The sequence below is a fragment of the Pelodiscus sinensis genome, chromosome 3, assembly GCF_049634645.1.
Source record: "Pelodiscus sinensis isolate JC-2024 chromosome 3, ASM4963464v1, whole genome shotgun sequence".
In the NCBI taxonomy this organism is placed as follows: Eukaryota; Metazoa; Chordata; order Testudines; family Trionychidae; genus Pelodiscus; species Pelodiscus sinensis.
Genome location: NC_134713.1, coordinates 194,528,510 through 194,542,230, shown reverse-complemented (window position 1 = coordinate 194,542,230; position 13,721 = coordinate 194,528,510). Strand labels below are relative to the sequence as shown.

At 46.0% G+C, this 13,721-nt stretch overlaps 1 protein-coding gene across 4 annotated transcripts in view; it reads right to left on the bottom strand.

Annotated features, from left to right (window-relative positions):
* SLC24A3 (solute carrier family 24 member 3) overlaps positions 1-13,721 on the bottom strand; it is a 341,570-nt gene that overhangs the window by 118,322 nt on the left and 209,527 nt on the right. The gene's annotated exons all lie outside the window — the stretch shown is intronic.

Sequence of the window (13,721 nt, the reverse complement as noted above, 5' to 3'; positions counted from 1 at the left end):
CAGATCACAGCTGAGTATTATTATCCCTAGGCAGCTTTGCTTCCAACGGTCTTCTCCCACCTCTCCCCTGTGATGGGAAGGCACTATGATAATAACCAAATGCCTCAGAACCAACGTGGGAGGAACCATATCTGTTTTCATAGGCTACATCCTACTGCATAGAGTATTTGTAACGCACCGTAATTTTCAGTCCTTTTTTGACGTTAAATTCTGTCATATCAAGGAACATATCTAAAAGTAAACACAGCCAAAAATATAATCAGGGTGTTGGGAGGGAAGGGGGAGAGAAGGGAACATTTCAAAGGTAGCTCAAAGGTATTTTATTATTTGCTTCCTAACAGCTATTGATGCGCCAACCTCAGAAAACTCAACTGTTGCTCAGCCAAAGCTCTTTGTTTTAGAAACAAAGCTGAGTCTTGTATTTTTAGTTTCTGTTACTTTCTGGTTCCACCTGGGTTGGGGATTCCAGGAGAATGGCCTCTCTAACTATGTCTCAATATTTCCACTTCTCGTGCCAACATAAACCAGGACGTGTAAAAACATGTGGGGGAAATAAAAAGGAAACAAGTTTCTTCACACTCATTTATTTTGAGCCCTGAACAAAGGACAAAGGCTGAGCTGAATTCATATTTTATCAAAACCAGTTTGTCCATTTCTAACCACATGACCTCCACAGAAAAAAAAAATCTGCACACCTTACATACTTGGAATAATGCAGGCGTTGAAAATGTTCTGTAAGGAAACTCTGAGGTTACAGTAATTGAATGTAGGACCTGCCTTTATTTCATTCCACATATTTACCCAGCCATTTGAAGTCCACATATTGGAGGGGAATAAAAAATAAGACCAAACTCAGCTCAGGGTAGTAGTGACTTTGCTCTAGCTGTGCATGATAAATAGCAATTCATGAACCAACGAATAGTCATTATAGTTTCTGATCACCTAAATAAAAAATGTTCAGAAAGTATTTTAAAAAAATCAACAAGCTGAGAGAATTATAGTTCATACAGATACAGCGTGGACAGTCTCTAGTTTCATGCAGAAGGAAAAAAAGAAGACAATCTCTATATCTCTAAAGGATGGCCTAGAATTTTGGAGCTGTCTACACCAAAGTAGTGGCATAATTCATGCACGCGCTTACAATGACAGTATTAAAAAATGACAAGTTAGATATCTAACTGGCCTGTAAAGACATGTACGGTTGCTTATTTGGCTCGTTGTAATTACACATGCAAATTATATACATGCAATTCTGAAAACCTGTGGCTAGATAGTCCTCCTTTTTGCAGTATTTGATTTTTTTTTAAAGAAAAGCATTCTTTAATACTGAACGCTCGCATCTTTTTATACTCGTATCCATACTTTACATAGTGGGGACCAGATCCACAGATAGTATAAATCAGTGTAGCTCTAATGACTGCAAATGAATTATTTACACCAAATGAGTATGTGGCCCAAAGGTAAGCAGTGCTGGTTATACCATCTATTAGTAAAATTGCCTGATACTTCCCCTTACAAGATCCTATTTTAAGTTGCTTAAAGCTTGCTAAAATCTGCCATGTGAGTGTCTCTCTTCACCTCACAGCAAAGCCTCTTATCTTTTAAACTGTGGTGTCTCCAAGCTCAGACCTCTCTGTTAACCACAACCGCACACCTCTTGACACCATGGAGACAAGTGCATGTGTATGTGACACTCCTTCTGGTGAAGTCCACTCTCCACTTCTCTGGGCACTGCAAAACCATCCACGCAAGATTCCTGGCTTTTCAAAGGGATTGGTGAAGAGCAATTTCATTTTTGCCTTTGGAACAAATCAAATTATATCAAGTTATTTTGTATTATTATTTCTTTGTATTATGGATTCATTGTTTTGCAATGCCAAGAGGAAGATACTTCTGGGTTCCCCTGTTCCTTCTAAAATACTCAGTCATTTATAGTATTTACCCAGGCTGCTTTGCACTTTTCAGCCCGGCCCTAAAAAAGTCCGGCTGAAGCATAAATTACTGATGCACCGTTACCAATAAGGCTAAAGAGAGAGGAGGAGGAGGGGGAAAGCACATTTTGATTAAAATTAGTACTGTAGTAACAAAAGAATTAGACAGAAAATCAACAAATGTGAGGACCCCCTTACACTCTGCTTTGATTGTGAACTCCAAATTTCTCTACAGGTTTAGTAAACCTTAATAAACATGTGAGTCTGTGGTTACCACCTTCTTTAAAAAGTGCTTTGCTGGGCCTGCTCTCTGATTTGATCAGACACTTTGATCAGTGTGTCTACACAGCAGGGCTTAACTTGAAATAAGCTATGCAAATTGAGCCACTTCAATTGTGTATCTTTTTTCGAAATAGCTTATTTCAAAATAGGGAGCATCTATACAGCACTTATTTCAAAACAGAGCACTCTTCCTCTGACTTCCCTTATTCCTTGTACAATGAGGAATTACAGAAGTCCGAGTAAGAAGTCCTCCAGCTTGACAGTATTTCTGACACTGTTTCGAAATAACTGCCTGCTGTGTAAGTTATTTCGGAATAGCGCTAGTTATTTCAAAATAGTGTTGCAGTGTAGACATACTTAGGAAAGTATATTGCTGGAGGGAAAAAAGAAAATAAAACAGCATTACATATTCTAGCCCAGTGGCAACTTCTTTCGAGTGAGACAAAAGAGGCATCCTTATAAAAACCCATTACTGGCTTCCATGTTAGTTAGGATCAGCTGATTATAATACTATGTTAAATTAAGGGTTACGCCCATTTGAAGAACAGGTGATATATTGACCAGTTCTGTTAGGAATTGTTTCGCTGATTTCAGTGCGCTTTAGATGGGATAAATCTGTCATCTCTCCAAATGGCACGATGAGGGTTTACACCAGTGGAGGATCTGCCCTCATGTGTACAAATGCCGTTGCTAGGAATTCGGTTAGCATCAGCTAACAGAGCATGCCTGTGTAGGAGGCGAATACACATACCTTGTGTGAGCCCATCTGGTCCTGTCACTTACACAGTTCAGATCCACACCATAAACACAGCTCAAATGTACACTGTGCTTTTTGTCATGCCACCTGCCACTGTCACTTTAAGTGAGAGCTTAACCAATCTCTACTGGAAGTCAGCATGAGAAAGTGGGGGTGATGAGCCCAAATCTGCTTGGGAAGTGGAGGCTGATGAGCCCACATCTGCCTGCTGAGGGGTTCTTGTCATGTTCTTTGGAGCCAGATGCTGGTGACTACTGTCGGAGACAGGACATTGGACTAGCTGGAGCACGGCCCCAACCCACTCTGGCAGTTCCTTTGCTCCTAACTAGACAGAGGTGCAGAAGCTGTGGTTACAGAGTCAATTCAGAAGCACAACTTTAAAACTGCTCCACATTGGGTTTGGGTAAGTGTCAGTCTGGCAAGAGTTACGCATGGGCTTTGACCCACGAAAACTGATGCCCAAAAACCGTTAGTCTTTAAGGTGCCACAGGAAGAAGTGATCCCCATCCCAAATTCTTATCCAAGATCTGCTGCTGGGGTAGCAAATGAAGAAGGATCTACAGAGGCAGTTCCCTGGTTTCCCAGAGGAGCCTCCAGATTTCAAGAGTTTGGCTTGCACAGCCAAATCAATATGCTCACGAGAGGCTTGTCAACATGCATGAAGTTTAGAAAGTGATAAGGGAGTTGGCTGCAAAAAGTAGCCCACTTCATCTTCTTGCAGATGTTTTCAAGGGCATTGCAAAGAGAGGTCTACGGCAGCCCTGGACAAGAATGGCTAATATTAAACTCTTCCTTTCCCATCCTAAGCTGAAGTTTCCTCTTTGTATCTAGCAGTGCTCAAGAAATCCACTGTCAATTAACACGTCTTAGGAGAGCAGCCAAACTGCCAGTCAGAGCACTGATGCGGAGCAAAAGTTTGACCACTGACCATCTTTTAGTCACTGCTGCAGATAGAGATAGTAGTTCGGCACACTGGAAGGATGCCTGTAAGACACTAATGTGAAAATCTTGAGGTCTGGAGTGAACATTTACACTAAACCACAAACAGAATACTCTGACTTAGAAGAGTCCACTGTTCAACCTATCAGAGGGGTAGCCGTGTTAGTCTGAATCTGCAAAAGCGACGAGGAGTCCTGTGGCACCTTATAGACTAACTGAAGTGTAGGAGCATAAGCTTTCGTGGGCAAAGACCCACTTCGTCAGATGCATGTAGTGGAAATTTCCAGAGGCAGGAATAAATATGCAGGCCAGGATCAGGCTGGAGATGACCAGGTGGATCCAATCAAGGAGGATGAGGCCCACTTCTAGCAGCTGATCTGGAGGTGTGAATTCCAAGAGAGCAGAAGCTGCTTTTGTAGTTAGCAAGCCATTCACAGTCTTTGTTTAATCCAGAGTTGATTGTGTCAAACTTAAAGATGAACTGTAGCTCAGCAGTTTCTCTTTGAAGTCTGGTCCTGAAGTTTTTTTGCTGCAGGATGGCTACTTTTAGATCTGCAATTGTGTGTCCAGGAAGATTGAAGTGTTCCCCTACAGGTTTTTGTATGTTGCCATTCCTAATATCAGATTTGTGTCCATTGATTCTTTTACGTAGGGACTGTCCTGTTTGGCCGATGTATATAGCAGTGGGGCATTGTTGGCACATGATGGCATATATTACATTGGTGGATGTGCAGGAGAATGTACCAGTGACAGTATGGCTGATCTGGTTAGGTCCTGTGATGGTGTTGCTGGTGTTCAACCTAGATATATTAAATTCAGATGAATTAACGAATCTAATACTCAGTGGGATTTCCATTGACTATTCAATTAGTCAATAAGGCGCCTCCACCTTTGAACTGTAGCAGAAGCCCCGCAGGGAGCGTGGGGCCAGTGGGGGCCCCGCACTTCCTGTGGTGCTGAGCCTCTGAAATATACAAAAGTGCCACTGAGGCTCTTGTACATTTCAAAAGCAGAATTGCAGCAGAACCAGCTGGCCCTGTGTAGTGGTCAATTGAGGAAGAACTTTGTATGTGCTAGTTTAGGGGTGGTGAGGCCTGCATTCCTTCCCCCCTTTCCCTTTTCCTACATCTGATGAGCCAGAAGCAAGTCTTTGGGAACATACGCCACTTAAGATAAGCATTGTTGCTAGTATAGCAAGAATAAGTAAAGATAAGGGTAAGGGGCAAGAATGAATAAACAATTCTGTTTACCCTAATGTACTGATCATGTGAACAGGGCCAAAGAACAAGTAGAACTATATCAGAACTAGATCGATAACTAACAGCTAAGCCCCACATCAGCACGTAATGAGTAACCCCTGGAAATTTCCAAATTGCAAAACAGGGCAGGGAAAACTGTATTTAAGGCTGCCTCAGAACCTAGCAAATCGGACCTCACCGATGGGCTTTGGGTACCGGTGCCTTGGAAGCTGAGACAACCTCCCACTTTGTCCACAGCCTACCTGGGGTTCCAGGCTTGTAGGAAGGGACGAAAGATATGCCGCTTCTTTGTTATGTTGTTCTTCCATTTATGGGGCACAGCTGTTAGTTGTCAGGAAATAAACTACTTGGCTACGTCTACACTGGCCCCAAATTCTGGAAAAGTCATGCAAAGCAGGTAAGTCAGAATAGGGAAATCCGCGGGGGATTTAAATATTCCCCGCGGATTTAAATAAACATGTCCGCCGCTTTTTTTCCGGCTTGGGGAAAAGCCGGAAAAAAGCATCTAGACTGGTGTGATTCTCCGGAATAAATGCATCTGACGAAGTGGGTCTTTGCCCACAAAAACTTATGCTCCAACACTTTGGTTAGTCTATAAGGTGCCACAGGACTCCTCGCTGCTATCACTAGTTGGCTAGCCGATAAGCTTATGCTTATCTGATAGTCGACTAGTTGCTTACATCCCTAGTTCAACCCAGATGGTTTTGACAGTTTATTATATTCTCCTTCTTCTGTTTAAACACATGCATTAAGCAGAATGAAAGCAAAATATGACTTCAGTAGGTCTGCATGTAAGGGCAACTAAGTATCAATCAATATATTATTAAAAAGTTTAAATACTGTTTAAAACCATGCCTAGCTGATGAAAAGAGTGATGTTTAGACATGGTGTGAGAGACATTCTCTTTTTTTGGTTAATTTCTTCCAAAATGTAACAATATCATTTCCCTCCATAAAATACTGATTTATAAAAAAAACCTGTTCCATGGAATGACAGAATGTCATTTCACATGTGTCATTATAAAGAAAGAACCAAATATTGCCTTACCAGGATAGCAGATTCTTAAATACTGTTGTATCAGATCCAAGTATACCTGTTTTGATTATTTGCTATATTTTAATCTGATATATTTTCAATACCTTGAATGTAAGGCCTGCAAGAAACAATGAGCATAGTTTTTTTTTATTTATGTTCAGTTGTGTTTTATTTATTCAACAATAATATAAAAGGTTATAAAATACTGGAAAATGGAAGTGGCATTGCTTGAGTTCTTAACTCGAGTAATTTTTTGTTTTTCTTCATTGAAATCATTGCTCGTATGTGTGTGTGTGGAGATGAAGGGTTCAGTAGGCATCCTGCCCTGGGGAGAGAGGACTACCCCAGCCCTTTCTCACTGCAGTACTTGGGACCAGGTGAGAAGCGCCTCTCAATGGCCGCTGCAGCTCCAGCAGGCACAGCCGGGGGAGGGGTGTATGTCTCCCAGCTGGGGCAGGTCCAGGTTTATCTGACCCCTGTCCTCCCCAACCAGCGTGAGGAATGCAGCCAATGTGCACTTTCCTCTTACTCCCTGATGAAGGGCAATAGCCAGCAATGTCCCCGTATGAATCGGGGGAGAGGAGATTCCCTCCCCCCGCCCTACTTAAAGGGCACGTGGAGGATAGGAGACTCAAGGCTGGTGCAGTCCTAGATGGGAGTGGGACATGTCCCCAGCCAGCCCCTTTCACCTGCCTGATGATTCTGTCTTTTTTCCTCATGGATTTATGAGAAGCAATCCCATTCTGAACACATCCCATTTTCCTGGCACAACCATTCCCTTACCTTGCTTTAAGTTACGATAAGAGGAAGCTGACTACTGAATTTGGTGGTCCGAGCTCTTACCATTTAGGAGGCGTTCTTGTACAGGCAGACAGACAGACACATGGACATACACACAGACAAACTCTCAAACATATAGTAAATTAAGCTGTCTTAAAGAGCAGAAAATGTGAAGCTCAGATCATGGGTAGATTGGAGGAGACCCTGGCTCATGGTGTCTCTAGCCCCTCATATCCAGAAAACTTTATGTGAGTTCAATGCTATTAATAAATCAAAAATATAGCTGTCTCGTCTTTGCTTTCAGCAGCCTGAGGAAACATATTCCGCTGCCCAGAGACGGAAAATAACGATTTTACTATCTCACTGTTACAATGGGTTCCACAGGAAGCAATTTCTGGGGCTGGCATGTTTTTAAAAATATCTTTTCTCTTTGACCATAGAAACGTGAACACTGTAGGAATTGAGGTTCATATCTTGTACTAGGGTGGAGTGAATGCCCTTCACTAAAGTCATTTCTACAACTGAGGGATTAATTTAGTCAGCTGATTAAAGAAGGTTATAAGGTTAACAAAATACGTTGACAAAGCAAAGTTGCCAATTACTCAAGAGACAGTAACAAAGGCCCTGGTATTCAAAAGGATCTAAGTGCCTAAAGATGCCTGGGTGTTTACGAAAATCCCAGTGGGTGATTAGAGTGCTTAATTTGTGCCAGGGCTTTCTAGGGCTGAGCTGGGGCACCTCTAGGCTTGGCAATTCATAGCCCTAGCAACTCTGGCTCCTGACCAGCAGCGGCTGCTCTCCAGCTGCCCAGCTCAGAAGGTAGCACTGCTGCCAGCATCAGTACAGAAGCAAAGGTGGCATGGTAATGGTACTGCAGCAAGGGAGACTTAGGGTAGACATTAGGAAAAAAAAACTTCTTAACTCCAAGGATTGTTTAGCACGGGAACAAATTGCCTTGGGAGTATGTGGAATCTCCATCATTGGAGGATTTTAAGAGCAAGCTAGATGACATCTGTCAGGGATGGTCTAGATATATTTAACCCAGCCTCAGTCCAGGGGACTGGCTTAGACTTATTTTCCTCAACCCTTCATAGGCTGTGTACAGCGTACAGTGGCAGAGTACACAGATATGCTACAGCAGGCTTGGACTGCAGGCTGCCTACTGCTGCTCCGCACAAAATGTGCACGCTCTGGATGGGAGTGAGCTCCCAAGGTGCTCGGTTCTAGCCAAGCATGATCCCATTGAAGTCAGCGGGAAAACCACAATGGACTTCAATGGAGCAGAATTAGAGAGTTTGGAAATCCCATCCTACACAGCTAAGGGCCCCCTGCATGCCTAGCACAGTTCATTGTGCCACCACATGATGGCAAGTCCAATTAAAAACACCCCTGCAGGTTAAGGATCAGGCCCATGATTCGAACCCATAGTTTGGTTTCCACAGCCTTGCCCTATCATGCTAGGCCACACCAGCTCCCTGCAAAGACACTGCATCTCTCTGGCCGTTGGTTACATCTGCTTACAGAGCCGCTGACAGAGCTCAACGCATGTTACGAAGGGGCAATGGAAGCAGGACTAACCTGGCCCAAGTACAGAGATTTGGCACCATTTGTCTGAGAGCTATTTGGTGGAAGAGCTAAGCTCTAGGCCTCTTCTGACGTCAGGGGTCTGTTTCCTGCTCTGGCAAATAGGGTTGCCAGGTGTCCGGTTTTCTACCGGACAATCTGGTATTTGTACTGTCTGTCCAGTAGAAAAATTCAGAAAATACCAGACACGTGCAATGTCCGGTATTTTCTGAATTCCCGGCTGGGCGCCGGATGGAAGCCTGGCGGGGCCAGAGGAGTGACTGGGAGGCGGGGCCGCGATTGGTGTTGGGAGCCTTGTGGTCACGTGAAAAAGCCGGGCGGGGGCTGGGACTCCCAGCCACTCCCCCCGCCCGGCTTCTGCACCCAACCAGAGGCTCCCACCGCCAATTGCGGCCCCGCCTCCCAGCTGGGAGCCTCTGGGTGCATTCAGAAGCCGGGCGGGGGGAGTGGCTCCCAGCCCTTCCCCCGCCTCTGTCCTCGCCCCCGCCCGGCTGCTGCTTGCAACTAGAGGGAGTGCCTGCCCGGGGCGTGGCTCGAAGGACTCTGGCTGTGGCCAGTGGCTGCACCCCCTGTCCCCGCCAGGTCTGCTTCCCACTCCCCTTCCTCCGAGCCCCCCCTCTCCTCCCATCCAGCCCCGCAGCCCCCCCCCCCCCCAGCTCTGCTTCCCAACCAGCCCCACGGCCCTCGGACACCCCCACGGCCAGCTCTGCTTCCTGCTCCCCCTCCTCCCATCTAGCCCCACGGCCCCCAGACCGGCTCCAGATCCCCCCTTCCCCCCGCCAGCTCTGCTTCCCGCCCCACCCCCCTCCCGGCCAGTTCTCTCTCCTCCCCTCCTTCCGCCTACAATCAAGTGTGTCCATTTTTTGGGGGGGGGAGTCTACCTGGCAACCCTACTGGCAAATGCAAAACTCTCTGAAAAGTGGGATTTTTCTGAACATCTAGAAGACAAGCACATGACCAAAATAGCCTCAAAAAATCAGGCTGCTCAAAGAGTAGATACGTTCAAACCAAATGCCTCAAATTAGGCTCCTAAATCTTTATCCGGCCACCTTAAGCAAATGGCTTTGATAATCAGAACTCAAAAATCACTATGGAGTCAGTGGGACTCACTGGGTTCGCAGCACCTTTGAAAGTCTGATCACTTATTTAAGCACCTTTCTTTGAGTACCTAAGCGTGAAAATGTTGATCTAAAAGGCACTTCGTTCTTTTGCTAGCCCTGGTTTAGCATGTCCACTCCAGAACCTCCTGTAGTCCAATATTTTGCTGCTGCTTCTTAGAAATATTCAGCTTTCCAATATCAATGCTACACAACCAATTTATAATTTACAAGGTAAGTCGTTTAGCTTTAAAAAATATCATACCACAGAAAGCGTGCACAATGACAGCGTGATACATTATCTTCGGCGAGGGAAAGGAAATCACACATTTCTAACAGCAACTGTTCATTTAAGCTGACTAAAGATATAAGATGGTTTTAAATATTCATCAGAAGCAGGTATTTTCCTGGCTGTTTGAAAACGCCTCTCACCCGAGAGAAGTAACAAAAAGAATGGTCTTTCATCTACAGTACAAAAGTTAATAAGAGGCTCTGGAGGGAGAAGTGTGCTTCGATTTTTTTACGATCACAGCAGCTGTTGAGAATAAGCCCTGTATGCACAGAATAATAGACCGGCAAGCCAGAGTTTATTTCACATAACTCCAGTTTCAAAACAGTCATTATTTTTACCCAGTTCCTGGAGTACGTAATTACTACTGCAGCACTGCAAAGCATCAATAAAGAAAGGTACTTACACACGTCTAATTTTAAGTACATGAGCAATTGCATTGACTCCAATGGGACTAGTCACTTGTTAAAACTAGGCACATGCTTAAGTACTCGGCTGCTTTGTGATTGCAGGGGGATCTCCCATGACAACTGTGCTTCCGTGACGATGTTCAAAAATCCCAGCCTTGCAAACGGTAGCATGTGTTCTTGGCTCGTAAGAGTGCTGGAGAGACAGGGTTGCCAGCTTTCAAGACTGTATTGTGAGTCTGATAATATTGGGTGGTTTTCATAAAACTCCAGCTCTGGGAGTCATGTGATTATACAAGACACTCAACTTTCGTTTAAAAAACAAAACAACGTTTAGTCTGCCCGGCTGTGGAGAAAAGGTCAAAAAGTAAAACCTAAAAGCTCCAAAACTAGAGGGCAAATAAATAAATTCAAAACCGTGTCGGGAAAAAGGGGACTCATCCTGGAGAGCATCTTTTCGTGGCCCGGTGTGGCATGGCAGCTTTCATTTCATCCAGTGCCTGCTGTCGGCAGCCACTCTGGTCCTCCCATGGCTGTCTCTTCCTGCGACTCACCCCTCTGGCCAGGTGTTGACTTAGTCCATCCTTTCAGGGGAACAGGAAGGCCAACAGGATGGCATCGAAGACCTCGTATCGGGTCTTTGACTGCATCTCAGGGCTCTTCGGTGTCCTTGTTCCTCCTGCAGCCTCATGCAACCATACCAGAGGCTGCTTGGGGAAGCTGTGCCCTCCCACTGTAATGGGTTCTAGCCTAGAGACCCTAAACCCAGCAGCCAAAATCTGCTTAGTCCAACTCCTTGCACCTGCTTCCCTGAGGATTTCCTGGCGCAGCCTCTCTGTGGCCTACTCCCGAAACCGTTCTCCGTCCTCTCCTCTCTCGTGGCTGGGACTCCCATGGAACGCCTTCACAAGCTCCCAGCCTGGCCGAACACCCCTCTCCATTAAATGCCTCTCAAGGCTCCCTCCCCAGGACTCCAGTCCCTGCCCTTTTGCCAGGGCTCCTTACCAGAGGGGCCGTTTTATGTAACTACTGGCTACTTACCAGCCTTATCGACTCAGGAGAGGCTCCAGAGCTTTCTGTCTCTCTGGGCTGCCTTCTCTGTAATCCCAGAGCGACATCAGACTCTCTTCCCGAGGCCCCCTCTCTCTGAACTTCTTGCCTGTATAACGGCTCCCCAGCGCCTTCCCAGCAGGGCTCCGGCACTAATTAAGTCTGGCCTATGCTCCAGGTGCAACCACATGACGTAATTGGCCGCTGATGCCCTCATTTCCCTTTCAGGGACTGAGTGGGGTGCCTATCCCGTCCCACTTACTTCTGAAATCTTACAGTTTTTCAGGCCTGACTCTGACTGCGCAATGCTTGGGGTTGGCAGCACCAGAGAGAGAGGATATTGTGTTTATGATGTGGTAGAGGCACTGTGGCTTTGGCTTTTTGTTGCTTGTTTATAGACACTACTATGGTGCTCGTCTCTTAACCCGAGTACCTCATAATACCACAACAATACATCCAATGACTTCTACAAGATCGGATATAGAGGCCTGGCAGTAACACTGCCATTAGGGAGGCATCAGCAGTATCCTGCTGGAATGGCCGCCATCTTGGATGACACAATGGAGCTCAGCCAGAGCTAAGAACATACGTTGCTGCTACTGCTTAAGGGCAGGCTCCCCAGTTGGGCCTGGTACAGATTTATAGCCTCTGGGGATCTGGCACCAAGAGGCACCCGTACCACTCACTCATCAATTGCTTATGTACATCCTCTTCAAAGGAGACTCTTCTGAGCATCTCAAGCTCATAGCTATTTGAATTCTGGGCCAGCCCATGCTTATGTGACAGTCTCCCACAATGCACCAAGGTCCCTCTAGAGTAGGGATGGGCAATAATTTTTTGCCAGGGGCCACTACAAAAATTTTGAAGTGGCCCCGGGCTGCATCGGAAGGAGCAGGACCTCAAACAAAAGGGACAGGGACAGGATGCGTTGGGCTTCCCTACTCACAGACCATGATTGGTTTGGGGTTGGGAGAACCCCTTTGCCCCCCCCCCACTAAGCACCCACTAAGATTTCCTGTGCTCCCCCACCCCCAGGGCAATCAGGGCTTGGAGGCAGGGGAGCACGCGAAGTCTCCTCCCGCACTGTGAGGAGAGTGCGGAGCTTCAGAGCCACGTGCTCCCAGCAGGACAGAGGAAACTTTGTGCGCTTCCCCCAGCCTCCAGGTCCTAATTGGCCTGGGGGCGGGGGAGTGGCAGGGCTCTGCAGATCAGATCAACCTGCTTGGCAGGCCAGATCGGCCTATGGAGGCCCTTTTGCCCACCTCTGGTCTACAGCTTGAGATAAAGAGCCAAGCCTCTCTAGCTGGGGGGGAACGGACAGTAACAGACTCATATTCTCTCTCAGTGAGGCACAGAGGGAGGCCTGTAACACACACGGACTCGTGGGTTATGCCAGGATACACAAACACCCAGCTGGATTCTGAGCTGGGGATTTGAGGGAGAGCTAAATCTTCACTTAAAAATGTAAGTCCCTCCTTCTTTTCCTCAGAACAGCCCGGTTCGGATTCAGGGAACACTGTCCAAAGCATCTCACTCAGTTCTTCAGTGTCTGAGCAGAGATGCACCAAACATCGCTGTGCATCTGGCGACTTACGCAAAGGGCTCTGAAGACCTGGTCTGGATTTAGTTTGGAGTTTGGGAGGTAAGGTTTTGGAACAGCGTCAGTCTTCATTTTGGGCGCTTAAACCATCATTTGAGTCTCAGAGACAATCATTTAGAAATAAAATGTATATTTGTTATGAGGAGTCAAATTTGGGCCTTGCCACCCTTGACAATATCTCTTCAGCATCAACCTGGCCAGAGGTGCTCAGATCAAAGGGGGATTGCTCAGTGCAACTTTTATATTACGTTGTTATTTATATTGCAAATGCTCTCTTGGGTTCCTGTCAGACTCGGCGGCACTTTGTGCCATCTGTCATACTCTTACGGTCCCTGCCACACAACTCTAAGAGAATTAACATTCCCTCAAGCTTGCCTGGCATTTCAGCCTTCAATTGTACCGTCCCTTGAAACCACTGCTGCTTGTTCATTTCTCATGCAAGATGGGAACTCGTTAATCGATTTTTCATTTGAAAAACGGCGGTGTGGCCTACTACATACCATCACCACTAGCACCACCGAAAAGAAGGGCTATCAAAAGTGGGGGGAAAAAAGATGGCAAGTGGCCAGAGAACATTAAAGAGAGATTCTACACCACAAAGCAGCCTATAAAAATAGAATCAGGAAGCGGAGTGGTTGTGGTCCCCCAATGATTTCACTTGAAATATGTGAACTGTTCCACTCATAGGCCAATTCCGTGGGTGCTCCATGG